At 48.9% G+C, this 14,770-nt stretch overlaps 13 non-coding genes across 13 annotated transcripts; 7 read left to right on the forward strand and 6 right to left on the reverse strand.

The window, feature by feature from the left end:
- Positions 1–150: 150 nt before the first annotated feature.
- On the reverse strand, positions 151–224 carry trnam-cau (transfer RNA methionine (anticodon CAU)). Its single transcript has one exon. It is a non-coding gene; the product is annotated as a tRNA-Met (tRNA).
- Positions 225–320: 96 nt separating this feature from the next.
- On the forward strand, positions 321–403 carry trnal-cag (transfer RNA leucine (anticodon CAG)). The gene has a single exon. It is a non-coding gene; the product is annotated as a tRNA-Leu (tRNA).
- Positions 404–1,593: 1,190 nt separating this feature from the next.
- Positions 1,594–1,667, reverse strand: trnam-cau (transfer RNA methionine (anticodon CAU)). Its single transcript has one exon. It is a non-coding gene; the product is annotated as a tRNA-Met (tRNA).
- Positions 1,668–1,763: 96 nt separating this feature from the next.
- Positions 1,764–1,846, forward strand: trnal-cag (transfer RNA leucine (anticodon CAG)). The gene has a single exon. It is a non-coding gene; the product is annotated as a tRNA-Leu (tRNA).
- Positions 1,847–4,874: 3,028 nt separating this feature from the next.
- On the reverse strand, positions 4,875–4,948 carry trnam-cau (transfer RNA methionine (anticodon CAU)). The gene has a single exon. It is a non-coding gene; the product is annotated as a tRNA-Met (tRNA).
- Positions 4,949–5,044: 96 nt separating this feature from the next.
- trnal-cag (transfer RNA leucine (anticodon CAG)) lies at positions 5,045–5,127 on the forward strand. Its single transcript has one exon. It is a non-coding gene; the product is annotated as a tRNA-Leu (tRNA).
- A 3,028-nt stretch (positions 5,128–8,155) lies between these two features.
- Positions 8,156–8,229, reverse strand: trnav-cac (transfer RNA valine (anticodon CAC)). The gene has a single exon. It is a non-coding gene; the product is annotated as a tRNA-Val (tRNA).
- Positions 8,230–8,325: 96 nt separating this feature from the next.
- On the forward strand, positions 8,326–8,408 carry trnal-cag (transfer RNA leucine (anticodon CAG)). The gene has a single exon. It is a non-coding gene; the product is annotated as a tRNA-Leu (tRNA).
- A 1,204-nt stretch (positions 8,409–9,612) lies between these two features.
- trnam-cau (transfer RNA methionine (anticodon CAU)) lies at positions 9,613–9,686 on the reverse strand. The gene has a single exon. It is a non-coding gene; the product is annotated as a tRNA-Met (tRNA).
- Positions 9,687–9,782: 96 nt separating this feature from the next.
- Positions 9,783–9,865, forward strand: trnal-cag (transfer RNA leucine (anticodon CAG)). Its single transcript has one exon. It is a non-coding gene; the product is annotated as a tRNA-Leu (tRNA).
- A 1,204-nt stretch (positions 9,866–11,069) lies between these two features.
- On the reverse strand, positions 11,070–11,143 carry trnam-cau (transfer RNA methionine (anticodon CAU)). Its single transcript has one exon. It is a non-coding gene; the product is annotated as a tRNA-Met (tRNA).
- Positions 11,144–11,239: 96 nt separating this feature from the next.
- trnal-cag (transfer RNA leucine (anticodon CAG)) lies at positions 11,240–11,322 on the forward strand. The gene has a single exon. It is a non-coding gene; the product is annotated as a tRNA-Leu (tRNA).
- A 2,113-nt stretch (positions 11,323–13,435) lies between these two features.
- trnal-cag (transfer RNA leucine (anticodon CAG)) lies at positions 13,436–13,518 on the forward strand. Its single transcript has one exon. It is a non-coding gene; the product is annotated as a tRNA-Leu (tRNA).
- The last annotated feature ends 1,252 nt before the right edge of the window (positions 13,519–14,770 follow it).

The raw sequence follows: 14,770 nt of genomic DNA on the forward strand, positions 1-14,770 counted from the left end.
AATCATGGCCTTCAGGCTCATTTGAAAACTACATGCCTTGTGTGTTTGAGAAGGGTTGGAACAACACTCTACAGGGCTCGGGCCCTAAAGGAATTTAGTTTGATACCCCTGGTCTAAGCGCTCTCAGTGATCAGAAAAAAAGCACCACTCTGCCCCGTGTGAGGCTCGAACTCACGACCTTCAGATTATGAGACTGACGCGCTGCCTAACTGCGCCAACGAGGCTTGTGGGATAAAGGGCGCCCAAACAGAGAATAAGTAGCTTCTAGATCCTTGCATTCAGGTGTGGCTCCAACAGGCCATCCCTAGCCAATCAAGGGTGTCAGGATGGCCGAGCGGTCTAAGGCGCTGCGTTCAGGTCGCAGTCTCCCCTGGAGGCGTGTGTTCGAATCCCACTTCTGACAGATCTATCCTTTGGCTGCAGACAGAGACTTCAGTCTTCTGCTACGTTGAGCCAGCAGGATGTCAACTTTGACAAAACACAGCATTTGGCAAATGCTAGTTTTCATTGGGCAGGCGTTGAAGACAAGGATGAGTTTTTAGACACTTTTTGAAAATGGTTAAAGCCTCCGCTGATTGAATTGAGATAGGCAAGCCGATCCACCAGCTGGGAACAGTCCAGGAAAAGGTCCTTGAGAGTGATTTTGTGCCTCTTTGGGATGGCACCACGAGGCGTCGTTCACTTGCAGAACGCAAGCATAGGTCTGAACCAGCGACTTTAGGTATATTGCTGCAGAGCCAGTGGTTATCTTTTAGGCAAACATCAGTATCTTGAATCTGATGCGAACAGCTATTGGTAGCCAGTGCAAAATTATGAAGAAAGGTGTGACGTGGGCTTTCTTTGGCTCGTTTAAGACCACTCTCGCTGCTGCATCCTGGATCAGTTGCAGAGGCTTGAAGACCCGCCAAGGGAACATAACAGTAGCCCAGTCTGGAGAAAACAAAGAGCTTGGACAAGGAGTTGTGTGGCCTGCTCTGATCGGAAGGGTCTAATCTTCCGAACTTTGTATAAGGCAAATCTGCAGGACCGGGCCAGTGCAGCATTATGGCCATTGAAACTTCACAAAACCTCAGGAGGATGTGGCCATGTGTTACATGAATATGAGAGGGATGCTATTACTGCCTTCATTCAGTGTTAGCCAGCATGAATGCAGTATTTTCACTTCATTGTGTACAAAAGGATGGCACGGGTCTACACGCAATGTCGCTGGATGAGATTCAGGGAATTTACCTGGAACCTCACAGTTTTCCACAAAACATCATTTCACCTTCCCTGAAGAGGAGCTGTGGCCTTTTGCCCCCAGGAGACACAGGGAAACCCACACGGAAGGGGACAGAGAACCTCACTCTTTCTTTCTAAGCCACGGGTGTCAAACTCAGTCCCTGGAAGGCCGGAGACCTGCAGAGTTTAGATTCAAGCCTGATTGAACACACCTGATCCAACTAATCATTGCCTTCAGGCTCATTTGAAAACTACATGCCTTGTGTGTTTGAGAAGGGTTGGAAGAACACTCTACAGGGCTCGGGCCCTAAAGGAATTTAGTTTGATACCCCTGGTCTAAGCGCTCTCAGTGATCAGAAAAAAGCACCACTCTGCCCCGTGTGAGGCTCGAACTCACGACCTTCAGATTATGAGACTGACGCGCTGCCTAACTGCGCCAACGAGGCTTGTGGGCTAAAGGGCGCCCAAACAGAGAATAAGTAGCTTCTAGATCCGTGCATTCAGGTGTGGCTCCAACAGGCCATCCCTAGCCAACCAAGTGTGTCAGGATGGCCGAGCGGTCTAAGGCGCTGCGTTCAGGTCGCAGTCTCCCCTGGAGGCGTGGGTTCGAATCCCAATTCTGACAGATCTATCCTTTGGCTGCAGACAGAGACTTCAGTCTTCTGCTACGTTGAGCCAGCAGGGCGTTAACTTTGACAAAACACAGCATTTGGCAAATGCTAGTATTCATTGGGCAGAAGTTGAAGACAAGGATGAGTTTTTAGACACTTTTTGAAAATGGTTAAAGCCTCCGCTGATTGAATTGAGATAGGCAAGCCGATCCACCAGCTGGGAACAGTCCAGGAAAAGGTCCTTGAGAGTGATTTTGTGCCTCTTTGGGATGGCACCACGAGGCGTCGTTCACTTGCAGAACGCAAGCATAGGTCTGAACCAGCGACTTTAGGTATATTGCTGCAGAGCCAGTGGTTATCTTGTAGGCAAACATCAGTATCTTGAATCAGATGCGAACAGCTATTGGTAGCCAGTGCAATATTATGAAGAGAGGTGTGACGTGGGCTTTCTTTGGCTCGTTGAAGACCACTCTCGCTCCTGCATCCTGGATAAGTTGCAGAGGCTTGATAGTACGTGCCGGAAGACCCGCCAAGGGAGCATAACAGTAGCCCAGTCTGGAGAAAACAAAGAGCTTGGACAAGGAGTTGTGTGGCCTGCTCTGATCGGAAGGGTCTAATCTCCCGAACGTTGTATAAGGCAAATCTGCAGGACCGGGCCAGTGCAGCAATATGGCCTTTGAAACTTCACAAAACCTCAGGACGACGTGGCCATGTGTTACATGAATATGAGAGGGATTCTATTACTGCCTTCATGCAGTGTTAGCCAGCATGAATGCAGAATTTTCACTTCATTGTATATGAAAGGATGGCACGGGTCTACACGCAATGTCGCTGGATGAGATTCAGGGAATTTACCTGGAACCTCACAGTTTTCCACAAAACCTCATTTCACCTGCCCTGAAGAGGAGCTGTGGCATTTTGCCCCCAGGAGACACAGGGAAACCCACACGGAAGGGGACAGAGAACCTCACTCTTTCTTTCTTAGCCACGGGTGTCAAACTCAGTCCCTTGCAGAACGCAAGCATAGGTCTGAACCAGCGACTTTAGGTATATTGCTGCAGAGCCAGTGGTTATCTTGTAGGCAAACATCAGTATCTTGAATCTGATGCGAACAGCTATTGGTAGCCAGTGCAAAATTATGAAGAGAGGTGTGACGTGGTCTTTCTTTGGCTCGTTTAAGACCACTCTCGCTGCTGCATCCTGGATCAGTTGCAGAGGCTTGATAGTACGTGCCGGAAGACCCGCCAAGGGAGCATAACAGTAGCCCAGTCTGGAGAAAACAAAGAGCTTGGACAAGGAGTTGTGTGGCCTGCTCTGATCGGAAGAGTCTAATCTTTAGAACTTTGTATAAGGCAAATCTGCAGGACCGGGCCAGTGCAGCAATATGGCCTTTGAAACTTCACAAAACCTCAGGAGGATGTGGCCATGTGTTACATGAATATGAGAGGGATGCTATTACTGCCTTCATTCAGTGTTAGCCAGCATGAATGCAGAATTTTCACTTCATTGTATATAAAAGGATGGCACGGGTCTACACGCAATGTCGCTGGATGAGATTCAGGGAATTTACCTGGAACCTCACAGTTTTCCACAAAACATCATTTCACCTGCCCTGAAGAGGAGCTGTGGCCTTTTGCCCCCAGGAGACACAGGGAAACCCACACGGAAGGGGACAGAGAACCTCACTCTTTCTTTCTAAGCCACGGGTGTCAAACTCAGTCCCTGGAAGGCCGGAGACCTGCAGAGTTTAGATTCAAGCCTGATTGAACACACCTGATCCAACTAATCATGGCCTTCAGGCTCATTTGAAAACTACATGCCTTGTGTGTTTGAGAAGGGTTGGAACAACACTCTACAGGGCTCGGGCCCTAAAGGAATTTAGTTTGATACCCCTGGTCTAAGCACTCTCAGTGATCAGAAAAAAGCACCACGCTGCCCCGTGTGAGGCTCGAACTCAAGACAAGGATGAGTTTTTAGACACTTTTTGAAAATGGTTAAAGCCTCCGCTGCTTGAATTGAGATAGGCAAGCCGATCCACCAGCTGGGAACAGTCCAGGAAAAGGTCCTTGAGAGTGATTTTGTGCCTCTTTGGGATGGCACCACGAGGCGTCGTTCACTTGCAGAACGCAAGCATATGTCTGAACCAGCGACTTTAGGTATATTGCTGCAGAGCCAGTGGTTATCTTGTAGGCAAACATCAGTATCTTGAATCTGATGCGAACAGCTATTGGTAGCCAGTGCAAAATTAAGAAGAGAGGTGTGACGTGGGCTTTCTTTGGCTCGTTTAAGACCACTCTCGCTGCTGCATCCTGGATCAGTTGCAGAGGCTTGATAGTACGTGCCGGAAGACCCGCCAAGGGAGCATAACAGTAGCCCAGTCTGGAGAAAACAAAGAGCTTGGACAAGGAGTTGTGTGGCCTGCTCTGATCGGAAGGGTCTAATCTTCCGAACTTTGTATAAGGCAAATCTGCAGGACCGGGCCAGTGCAGCAATATGGCCATTGAAACTTCACAAAACCTCAGGAGGATGTGGCCATGTGTTACATGAATATGAGAGGGATGCTATTACTGCCTTCATTCAGTGTTAGCCAGCATGAATGCAGTATTTTCACTTCATTGTGTACAAAAGGATGGCACGGGTCTACACGCAATGTCGCTGGATGAGATTCAGGGAATTTACCTGGAACCTCACAGTTTTCCACAAAACATCATTTCACCTTCCCTGAAGAGGAGCTGTGGCCTTTTGACCCCAGGAGACACAGGGAAACCCACACGGAAGGGGACAGAGAACCTCACTCTTTCTTTCTAAGCCACGGGTGTCAAACTCAGTCCCTGGAAGGCCGGAGACCTGCAGAGTTTAGATTCAAGCCTGATTGAACACACCTGATCCAACTAATCATGGCCTTCAGGCTCATTTGAAAACTACATGCCTTGTGTGTTTGAGAAGGGTTGGAAGAACACTCTACAGGGCTCGGGCCCTAAAGGAATTTAGTTTGATACCCCTGGTCTAAGCGCTCTCAGTGATCAGAAAAAAGCACCACTCTGCCCCGTGTGAGGCTCGAACTCACGACCTTCAGATTATGAGACTGACGCGCTGCCTAACTGCGCCAACGAGGCTTGTGGGCTAAAGGGCGCCCAAACAGAGAATAAGTAGCTTCTAGATCCGTGCATTCAGGTGTGGCTCCAACAGGCCATCCCTAGCCAACCAAGTGTGTCAGGATGGCCGAGCGGTCTAAGGCGCTGCGTTCAGGTCGCAGTCTCCCCTGGAGGCGTGGGTTCGAATCCCAATTCTGACAGATCTATCCTTTGGCTGCAGACAGAGACTTCAGTCTTCTGCTACGTTGAGCCAGCAGGGCGTTAACTTTGACAAAACACAGCATTTGGCAAATGCTAGTATTCATTGGGCAGAAGTTGAAGACAAGGATGAGTTTTTAGACACTTTTTGAAAATGGTTAAAGCCTCCGCTGATTGAATTGAGATAGGCAAGCCGATCCACCAGCTGGGAACAGTCCAGGAAAAGGTCCTTGAGAGTGATTTTGTGCCTCTTTGGGATGGCACCACGAGGCGTCGTTCACTTGCAGAACGCAAGCATAGGTCTGAACCAGCGACTTTAGGTATATTGCTGCAGAGCCAGTGGTTATCTTGTAGGCAAACATCAGTATCTTGAATCTGATGCGAACAGCTATTGGTAGCCAGTGCAATATTATGAAGAGAGGTGTGACGTGGGCTTTCTTTGGCTCGTTGAAGACCACTCTCGCTCCTGCATCCTGGATAAGTTGCAGAGGCTTGATAGTACGTGCCGGAAGACCCGCCAAGGGAGCATAACAGTAGCCCAGTCTGGAGAAAACAAAGAGCTTGGACAAGGAGTTGTGTGGCCTGCTCTGATCGGAAGGGTCTAATCTCCCGAACGTTGTATAAGGCAAATCTGCAGGACCGGGCCAGTGCAGCAATATGGCCTTTGAAACTTCACAAAACCTCAGGACGACGTGGCCATGTGTTACATGAATATGAGAGGGATTCTATTACTGCCTTCATGCAGTGTTAGCCAGCATGAATGCAGAATTTTCACTTCATTGTATATGAAAGGATGGCACGGGTCTACACGCAATGTCGCTGGATGAGATTCAGGGAATTTACCTGGAACCTCACAGTTTTCCACAAAACCTCATTTCACCTGCCCTGAAGAGGAGCTGTGGCATTTTGCCCCCAGGAGACACAGGGAAACCCACACGGAAGGGGACAGAGAACCTCACTCTTTCTTTCTTAGCCACGGGTGTCAAACTCAGTCCCTTGCAGAACGCAAGCATAGGTCTGAACCAGCGACTTTAGGTATATTGCTGCAGAGCCAGTGGTTATCTTGTAGGCAAACATCAGTATCTTGAATCTGATGCGAACAGCTATTGGTAGCCAGTGCAAAATTATGAAGAGAGGTGTGACGTGGTCTTTCTTTGGCTCGTTTAAGACCACTCTCGCTGCTGCATCCTGGATCAGTTGCAGAGGCTTGATAGTACGTGCCGGAAGACCCGCCAAGGGAGCATAACAGTAGCCCAGTCTGGAGAAAACAAAGAGCTTGGACAAGGAGTTGTGTGGCCTGCTCTGATCGGAAGAGTCTAATCTTTAGAACTTTGTATAAGGCAAATCTGCAGGACCGGGCCAGTGCAGCAATATGGCCTTTGAAACTTCACAAAACCTCAGGAGGATGTGGCCATGTGTTACATGAATATGAGAGGGATGCTATTACTGCCTTCATTCAGTGTTAGCCAGCATGAATGCAGAATTTTCACTTCATTGTATATAAAAGGATGGCACGGGTCTACACGCAATGTCGCTGGATGAGATTCAGGGAATTTACCTGGAACCTCACAGTTTTCCACAAAACATCATTTCACCTGCCCTGAAGAGGAGCTGTGGCCTTTTGCCCCCAGGAGACACAGGGAAACCCACACGGAAGGGGACAGAGAACCTCACTCTTTCTTTCTAAGCCACGGGTGTCAAACTCAGTCCCTGGAAGGCCGGAGACCTGCAGAGTTTAGATTCAAGCCTGATTGAACACACCTGATCCAACTAATCATGGCCTTCAGGCTCATTTGAAAACTACATGCCTTGTGTGTTTGAGAAGGGTTGGAACAACACTCTACAGGGCTCGGGCCCTAAAGGAATTTAGTTTGATACCCCTGGTCTAAGCACTCTCAGTGATCAGAAAAAAGCACCACGCTGCCCCGTGTGAGGCTCGAACTCAAGACAAGGATGAGTTTTTAGACACTTTTTGAAAATGGTTAAAGCCTCCGCTGCTTGAATTGAGATAGGCAAGCCGATCCACCAGCTGGGAACAGTCCAGGAAAAGGTCCTTGAGAGTGATTTTGTGCCTCTTTGGGATGGCACCACGAGGCGTCGTTCACTTGCAGAACGCAAGCATAGGTCTGAACCAGCGACTTTAGGTATATTGCTGCAGAGCCAGTGGTTATCTTGTAGGCAAACATCAGTATCTTGAATCTGATGCGAACAGCTATTGGTAGCCAGTGCAAAATTAAGAAGAGAGGTGTGACGTGGGCTTTCTTTGGCTCGTTTAAGACCACTCTCGCTGCTGCATCCTGGATCAGTTGCAGAGGCTTGATAGTACGTGCCGGAAGACCCGCCAAGGGAGCATAACAGTAGCCCAGTCTGGAGAAAACAAAGAGCTTGGACAAGGAGTTGTGTGGCCTGCTCTGATCGGAAGGGTCTAATCTTCCGAACTTTGTATAAGGCAAATCTGCAGGACCGGGCCAGTGCAGCAATATGGCCATTGAAACTTCACAAAACCTCAGGAGGATGTGGCCATGTGTTACATGAATATGAGAGGGATGCTATTACTGCCTTCATTCAGTGTTAGCCAGCATGAATGCAGTATTTTCACTTCATTGTGTACAAAAGGATGGCACGGGTCTACACGCAATGTCGCTGGATGAGATTCAGGGAATTTACCTGGAACCTCACAGTTTTCCACAAAACATCATTTCACCTTCCCTGAAGAGGAGCTGTGGCCTTTTGACCCCAGGAGACACAGGGAAACCCACACGGAAGGGGACAGAGAACCTCACTCTTTCTTTCTAAGCCACGGGTGTCAAACTCAGTCCCTGGAAGGCCGGAGACCTGCAGAGTTTAGATTCAAGCCTGATTGAACACACCTGATCCAACTAATCATGGCCTTCAGGCTCATTTGAAAACTACATGCCTTGTGTGTTTGAGAAGGGTTGGAAGAACACTCTACAGGGCTCGGGCCCTAAAGGAATTTAGTTTGATACCCCTGGTCTAAGCGCTCTCAGTGATCAGAAAAAAGCACCACTCTGCCCCGTGTGAGGCTCGAACTCACGACCTTCAGATTGTGAGACTGACGCGCTGCCTAACTGCGCCAACGAGGCTTGTGGGCTAAAGGGCGCCCAAACAGAGAATAAGTAGCTTCTAGATCCGTGCATTCAGGTGTGGCTCCAACAGGCCATCCCTAGCCAACCAAGTGTGTCAGGATGGCCGAGCGGTCTAAGGCGCTGCGTTCAGGTCGCAGTCTCCCCTGGAGGCGTGGGTTCGAATCCCACTTCTGACAGATCTATCCTTTGGCTGCAGACAGAGACTTCAGTCTTCTGCTACGTTGAGCCAGCAGGGCATTAACTTTGACAAAACACAGCATTTGGCAAATGCTAGTATTCATTGGGCAGAAGTTGAAGACAAGGATGAGTTTTTAGACACTTTTTGAAAATGGTTAAAGCCTCCGCTGATTGAATTGAGATAGGCAAACCGATCCACCAGCTGGGAACAGTCCAGGAAAAGGTCCTTGAGAGTGATTTTGTGCCTCTTTGGGATGGCACCACGAGGCGTCGTTCACTTGCAGAACGCAAGCATAGGTCTGGACCAGCGACTTTAGGTATATTGCTGCAGAGCCAGTGGTTATCTTGTAGGCAAACATCAGTATCTTGAATCTGATGCGAACAGCTATTGGTAGCCAGTGCAAAATTATGAAGAGAGGTGTGACGTGGGCTTTCTTTGGCTAGTTTAAGACCACTCTCGCTGCTGCATCCTGGATCAGTTGCAGGGGCTTGATAGTACGTGCCGGAAGACCCGCCAAGGGAGCATAACAGTAGCCCAGTCTGGAGAAAACAAAGAGCTTGGACAAGGAGTTGTGTGGCCTGCTCTGATCGGAAGGGTCTAATCTTCCGAACTTTGTATAAGGCAAATCTGCAGGACCGGGCCAGTGCAGCAATATGGCCATTGAAACTTCACAAAACCTCAGGAGGATGTGGCCATGTGTTACATGAATATGAGAGGGATGCTATTACTGCCTTCATTCAGTGTTAGCCAGCATGAATGCAGTATTTTCACTTCATTGTGTACAAAAGGATGGCACGGGTCTACACGCAATGTCGCTGGATGAGATTCAGGGAATTTACCTGGAACCTCACAGTTTTCCACAAAACATCATTTCACCTTCCCTGAAGAGGAGCTGTGGCCTTTTGACCCCAGGAGACACAGGGAAACCCACACGGAAGGGGACAGAGAACCTCAATCTTTCTTTCTAAGCCACGGGTGTCAAACTCAGTCCCTGGAAGGCCGGAGACCTGCAGAGTTTAGATTCAAGCCTGATTGAACACACCTGATCCAGCTAATCATGGCCTTCAGGCTCATTTGAAAACTACATGCCTTGTGTGTTTGAGAAGGGTTGGAAGAACACTCTACAGGGCTCGGGCCCTAAAGGAATTTAGTTTGATACCCCTGGTCTAAGCGCTCTCAGTGATCAGAAAAAAGCACCACTCTGCCCCGTGTGAGGCTCGAACTCACGACCTTCAGATTATGAGACTGACGCGCTGCCTAACTGCGCCAACGAGGCTTGTGGGCTAAAGGGCGCCCAAATAGAGAATAAGTAGCTTCTAGATCCGTGCATTCAGGTGTGGCTCCAACAGGCCATCCCTAGCCAACCAAGTGTGTCAGGATGGCCGAGCGGTCTAAGGCGCTGTGTTCAGGTCGCAGTCTCCCCTGGAGGCGTGGGTTCGAATCCCACTTCTGACAGATCTATCCTTTGGCTGCAGACAGAGACTTCAGTCTTCTGCTACGTTGAGCCAGCAGGGTGTTAACTTTGACAAAACACAGCATTTGGCAAATGCTAGTATTCATTGGGCAAGCGTTGAAGACAAGGATGAGTTTTTAGACACTTTTTGAAAATGGTTAAAGCCTCCGCTGATTGAATTGAGATAGGCAAGCCGATCCACCAGCTGGGAACAGTCCAGGAAAAGGTCCTTGAGAGTGATTTTGTGCCTCTTTGGGATGGCACCACGAGGCGTCGTTCACTTGCAGAACGCAAGCATAGGTCTGAACCAGCGACTTTAGGTATATTGCTGCAGAGCCAGTGGTTATCTTGTAGGCAAACATCAGTATCTTGAATCTGATGCGAACAGCTATTGGTAGCCAGTGCAAAATTATGAAGAGAGGTGTGACGTGGGCTTTCTTTGGCTCGTTGAAGACCACTCTCGCTGCTGCATCCTGGATCAGTTGCAGAGGCTTGATAGTACGTGCCGGAAGACCCGCCAAGGGAGCATAACAGTAGCCCAGTCTGGAGAAAACAAAGAGCTTGGACAAGGAGTTGTGTGGCCTGCTCTGATCGGAAGGGTCTAATCTCCCGAACGTTGTATAAGGCAAATCTGCAGGACCGGGCCAGTGCAGCAATATGGCCTTTGAAACTTCACAAAACCTCAGGACGACGTGGCCATGTGTTACATGAATATGAGAGGGATTCTATTACTGCCTTCATGCAGTGTTAGCCAGCATGAATGCAGAATTTTCACTTCATTGTATATGAAAGGATGGCACGGGTCTACACGCAATGTCGCTGGATGAGATTCAGGGAATTTACCTGGAACCTCACAGTTTTCCACAAAACATCATTTTACCTGCCCTGAAGAGGAGCTGTGGCCTTTTGCCCCCAGGAGACACAGGGAAACCCACACGGAAGGGGACAGAGAACCTCACTCTTTCTTTCTAAGCCACGGGTGTCAAACTCAGTCCCTGGAAGGCCGGAGACCTGCAGAGTTTAGATTCAAGCCTGATTGAACACACCTGATCCAACTAATCATGGCCTTCAGGCTCATTTGAAAACTACATGCCTTGTGTGTTTGAGAAGGGTTGGAAGAACACTCTACAGGGCTCGGGCCCTAAAGGAATTTAGTTTGATACCCCTGGTCTAAGCGCTCTCAGTGATCAGAAAAAAGCACCACTCTGCCCCGTGTGAGGCTCGAACTCACGACCTTCAGATTATGAGACTGACGCGCTGCCTAACTGCGCCAACGAGGCTTGTGGGCTAAAGGATGCCCAAACAGAGAATAAGTAGCTTCTAGATCCGTGCATTCAGGTGTGGCTGCAACAGGCCATCCCTAGCCAACCAAGTGTGTCAGGATGGCCGAGCGGTCTAAGGCGCTGCGTTCAGGTCGCAGTCTTCCCTGGAGGCGTGGGTTCGAATCCCAATTCTGACAGATCTATCCTTTGGCTGCAGACAGAGACTTCAGTCTTCTGCTACGTTGAGCCAGCAGGGCGTTAACTTTGACAAAACACAGCATTTGGCAAATGCTAGTATTCATTGGGCAGAAGTTGAAGACAAGGATGAGTTTTTAGACACTTTTTGAAAATGGTTAAAGCCTCCGCTGATTGAATTGAGATAGGCAAGCCGATCCACCAGCTGGGAACAGTCCAGGAAAAGGTCCTTGAGAGTGATTTTGTGCCTCTTTGGGATGGCACCACGAGGCGTCGTTCACTTGCAGAACGCAAGCATAGGTCTGAACCAGCGACTTTAGGTATATTGCTGCAGAGCCAGTGGTTATCTTGTAGGCAAACATCAGTATCTTGAATCTGATGCGAACAGCTATTGGTAGCCAGTGCAAAATTATGAAGAGAGGTGTGACGTGGGCTTTCTTTGGCTCGTTGAAGACCACTCTCGCTGCTGCATCCTGGATCAGTTACAGAGGCTTGATAGTATGTGCCGGAAGACCCGCCAAGGGAGCATAACCGTAGCCCAGTCTGGAGAAAACAAAGAGCTTGGACAAGGAGTTGTATGGCCTGCTCTGATCGGAAGGGTCTAATCTTCCGAACGTTGTATAAGGCAAATCTGCAGGACCGGGCCAGTGCAGCAATATGGCCTTTGAAACTTCACAAAACCTCAGGAGGATGTGGCCATGTGTTACATGAATATGAAAGGGATGCTATTACTGCCTTTTTTCAGTGTTAGCCAGCATGAATGGAGAGTTTTCACTTCATTGTATATAAAAGGATGTCATGGGTCTACACGCAATGTCGCTGGATGAGATTCAGGGAATTTACCTGGAATCTCACAGTTTTCCACAAAACATCATTTCACCTGCCCTGAAGAGGAGCTGTGGCATTTTGCCCCCAGGAGACACAGGGAAACCCACACGGAAGGGGACAGAGAACCTCACTCTTTCTTTCTTAGCCACGGGTGTCAAACTCAGTCCCTAGAACGACGAGGCGTTGTTCACTTGCAGAACGCAAGCATAGGTCTGAACCAGCGACTTTAGGTATATTGCTGCAGAGCCAGTGGTTATCTTGTAGGCAAACATCAGTATCTTGAATCTGATGCGACAAAGCTATTGGTATCCAGTGCAAAATTATGAAGAGAGGTGTGACGTGGGCTTTCTTTGGCTCGTTGAAGACCACTCTCGCTGCTGCATCCTGGATCAGTTGCAGAGGCTTGATAGTACGTGCCGGAAGACCCGCCAAGGGAGCATAACAGTAGCCCAGTCTGGAGAAAACAAAGAGCTTGGACACGGAGTTGTGTGGCCTGCTCTGATCGGAAGGGTCTAATCTTCCGAACGTTGTATAAGGCAAAATTGCAGGACCGGGCCAGTGCAGCAATATGGCCTTTGAAACTTCACAAAACCTCAGGAGGATGTGGCCATGTGTTACATGAATATGAGAGGGATGCTATTACTGCCTTCATTCAGTGTTAGCCAGCATGAATACAGAATTTCCACTTCATTGTATATAAAAGGATGGCACGGGTCTACACGCAATGTCGCTGGATGAGATTCAGGGAATTTACCTGGAACCTCACAGTTTTCCACAAAACATAATTTCACCTGCCCTGAAGAGGAGCTGTGGCCTTTTGCCCCCAGGAGACACGGGGAAACCCACACGGAAGGGGACAGAGAACCTCACTCTTTCTTTCTAAGCCACGGGTGTCAAACTCTAACCCTGGAAGGCCGGAGACCTGCAGAGTTTAGATTCAAGCCTGATCGAACACACCTGATCCCACTAATCATGGCCTTCAGGCTAATTTGAAAACTACATGCCTTGTGTGTTTGAGAAGGGTTGGAACAACACTCTACAGGGCTCGGGCCCTAAAGGAATTTAGTTTGATACCCCTGGTCTAAGCGCTCTCAGTGATTAGAAAAAAGCACCACTCTGCCACGTGTGAGGCTCGAACTCACGACCTTCAGATTATGAGACTGACGCGCTTCCTAACTTGGCCAACGAGGCTTGTGGGCTAAAGGGCGCCCAAACAGAGAAAAAGTAGCTTCTAGGTCTGTGCATTCAGGTGTGGCTCCAACAGGCCATCCCTTGCCAAGCAAGGGTGGCAGGATGGCCGGGCGGTCTAAGGCGCTGCGTTCAGGTCGCAGTCTCCCCTGGAGGCGTGGGTTCGAATCCCACTTCTGACAGGTCTATCCTTTGGCTGCAGACAGAGACTTCAGTCTTCTGCTACGTTGAGCCAGCAGGGCGTTAACTTTGACAAAACACAGCATTTGGCAAATGCTAGTATTCATTGGGCAGGCGTTGAAGACAAGGATGAGTTTTTAGACACTTTTTGAAAATGGTTAAAGCCTCCGCTGCTCGAATTGAGATAGGCAAGCCGATCCACCAGCTGGGAACAGTCCAGGAAAAGGTCCTTGAGAGTGATTTTGTGCCTCTTTGGGATGGCACCATGAGGCGTCGTTCACTTGCAGAACGCAAGCATAGGTCTGAACCAGCGACTTTAGGTATATTGCTGCAGAGCCAGTGGTTATCTTGTAATCAAACATCAGTATCTTGAATCTGATGCGAACAGCTATTGGTAGCCAGTGCAAAATTATGAAGAGAGGTGTGACGTGGGCTTTCTTTGGGTCGTTGAAGACCACTCTCGCTGCTGCATCCTGGATCAGTTACAGAGGCTTGATAGTATGTGCCAGAAGACCCGCCAAGGGAGCATAACCGTAGCCCAGTCTGGAGAAAACAAAGAGCTTGGACAAGGAGTTGTATGGCCTGCTCTGATCGGAAGGGTCTAATCTTCCGAACGTTGTATAAGGCAAATCTGCAGGACCGGGCCAGTGCAGCAATATGGCCTTTGAAACTTCACAAAACCTCAGGAGGATGTGGCCATGTGTTACATGAATATGAAAGGGATGCTATTACTGCCTTTTTTCAGTGTTAGCCAGCATGAATGGAGAATTTTCACTTCATTGTATATAAAAGGATGTCATGGGTCTACACGCAATGTCGCTGGATGAGATTCAGGGAATTTACCTGGAACCTCACAGTTTTCCACAAAACATCATTTCACCTGCCCTGAAGAGGAGCTGTGGCATTTTGCCCCCAGGAGACACAGGGAAACCCACACGGAAGGGGACAGAGAACCTCACTCTTTCTTTCTTAGCCACGGGTGTCAAACTCAGTCCCTAGAACGACGAGGCGTTGTTCACTTGCAGAACGCAAGCATAGGTCTGAACCAGCGACTTTAGGTATATTGCTGCAGAGCCAGTGGTTATCTTGTAGGCAAACATCAGTATCTTGAATCTGATGCGACAAAGCTATTGGTATCCAGTGCAAAATTATGAAGAGAGGTGTGACGTGGGCTTTCTTTGGCTCGTTGAAGACCACTCTCGCTGCTGCATCCTGGATCAGTTGCAGAGGCTTGATAGTACGTGCCGGAAGACC

This window comes from Carassius carassius, chromosome 22 (assembly GCF_963082965.1).
Source record: "Carassius carassius chromosome 22, fCarCar2.1, whole genome shotgun sequence".
NCBI classification, from domain to species: domain Eukaryota; kingdom Metazoa; phylum Chordata; class Actinopteri; order Cypriniformes; family Cyprinidae; genus Carassius; species Carassius carassius.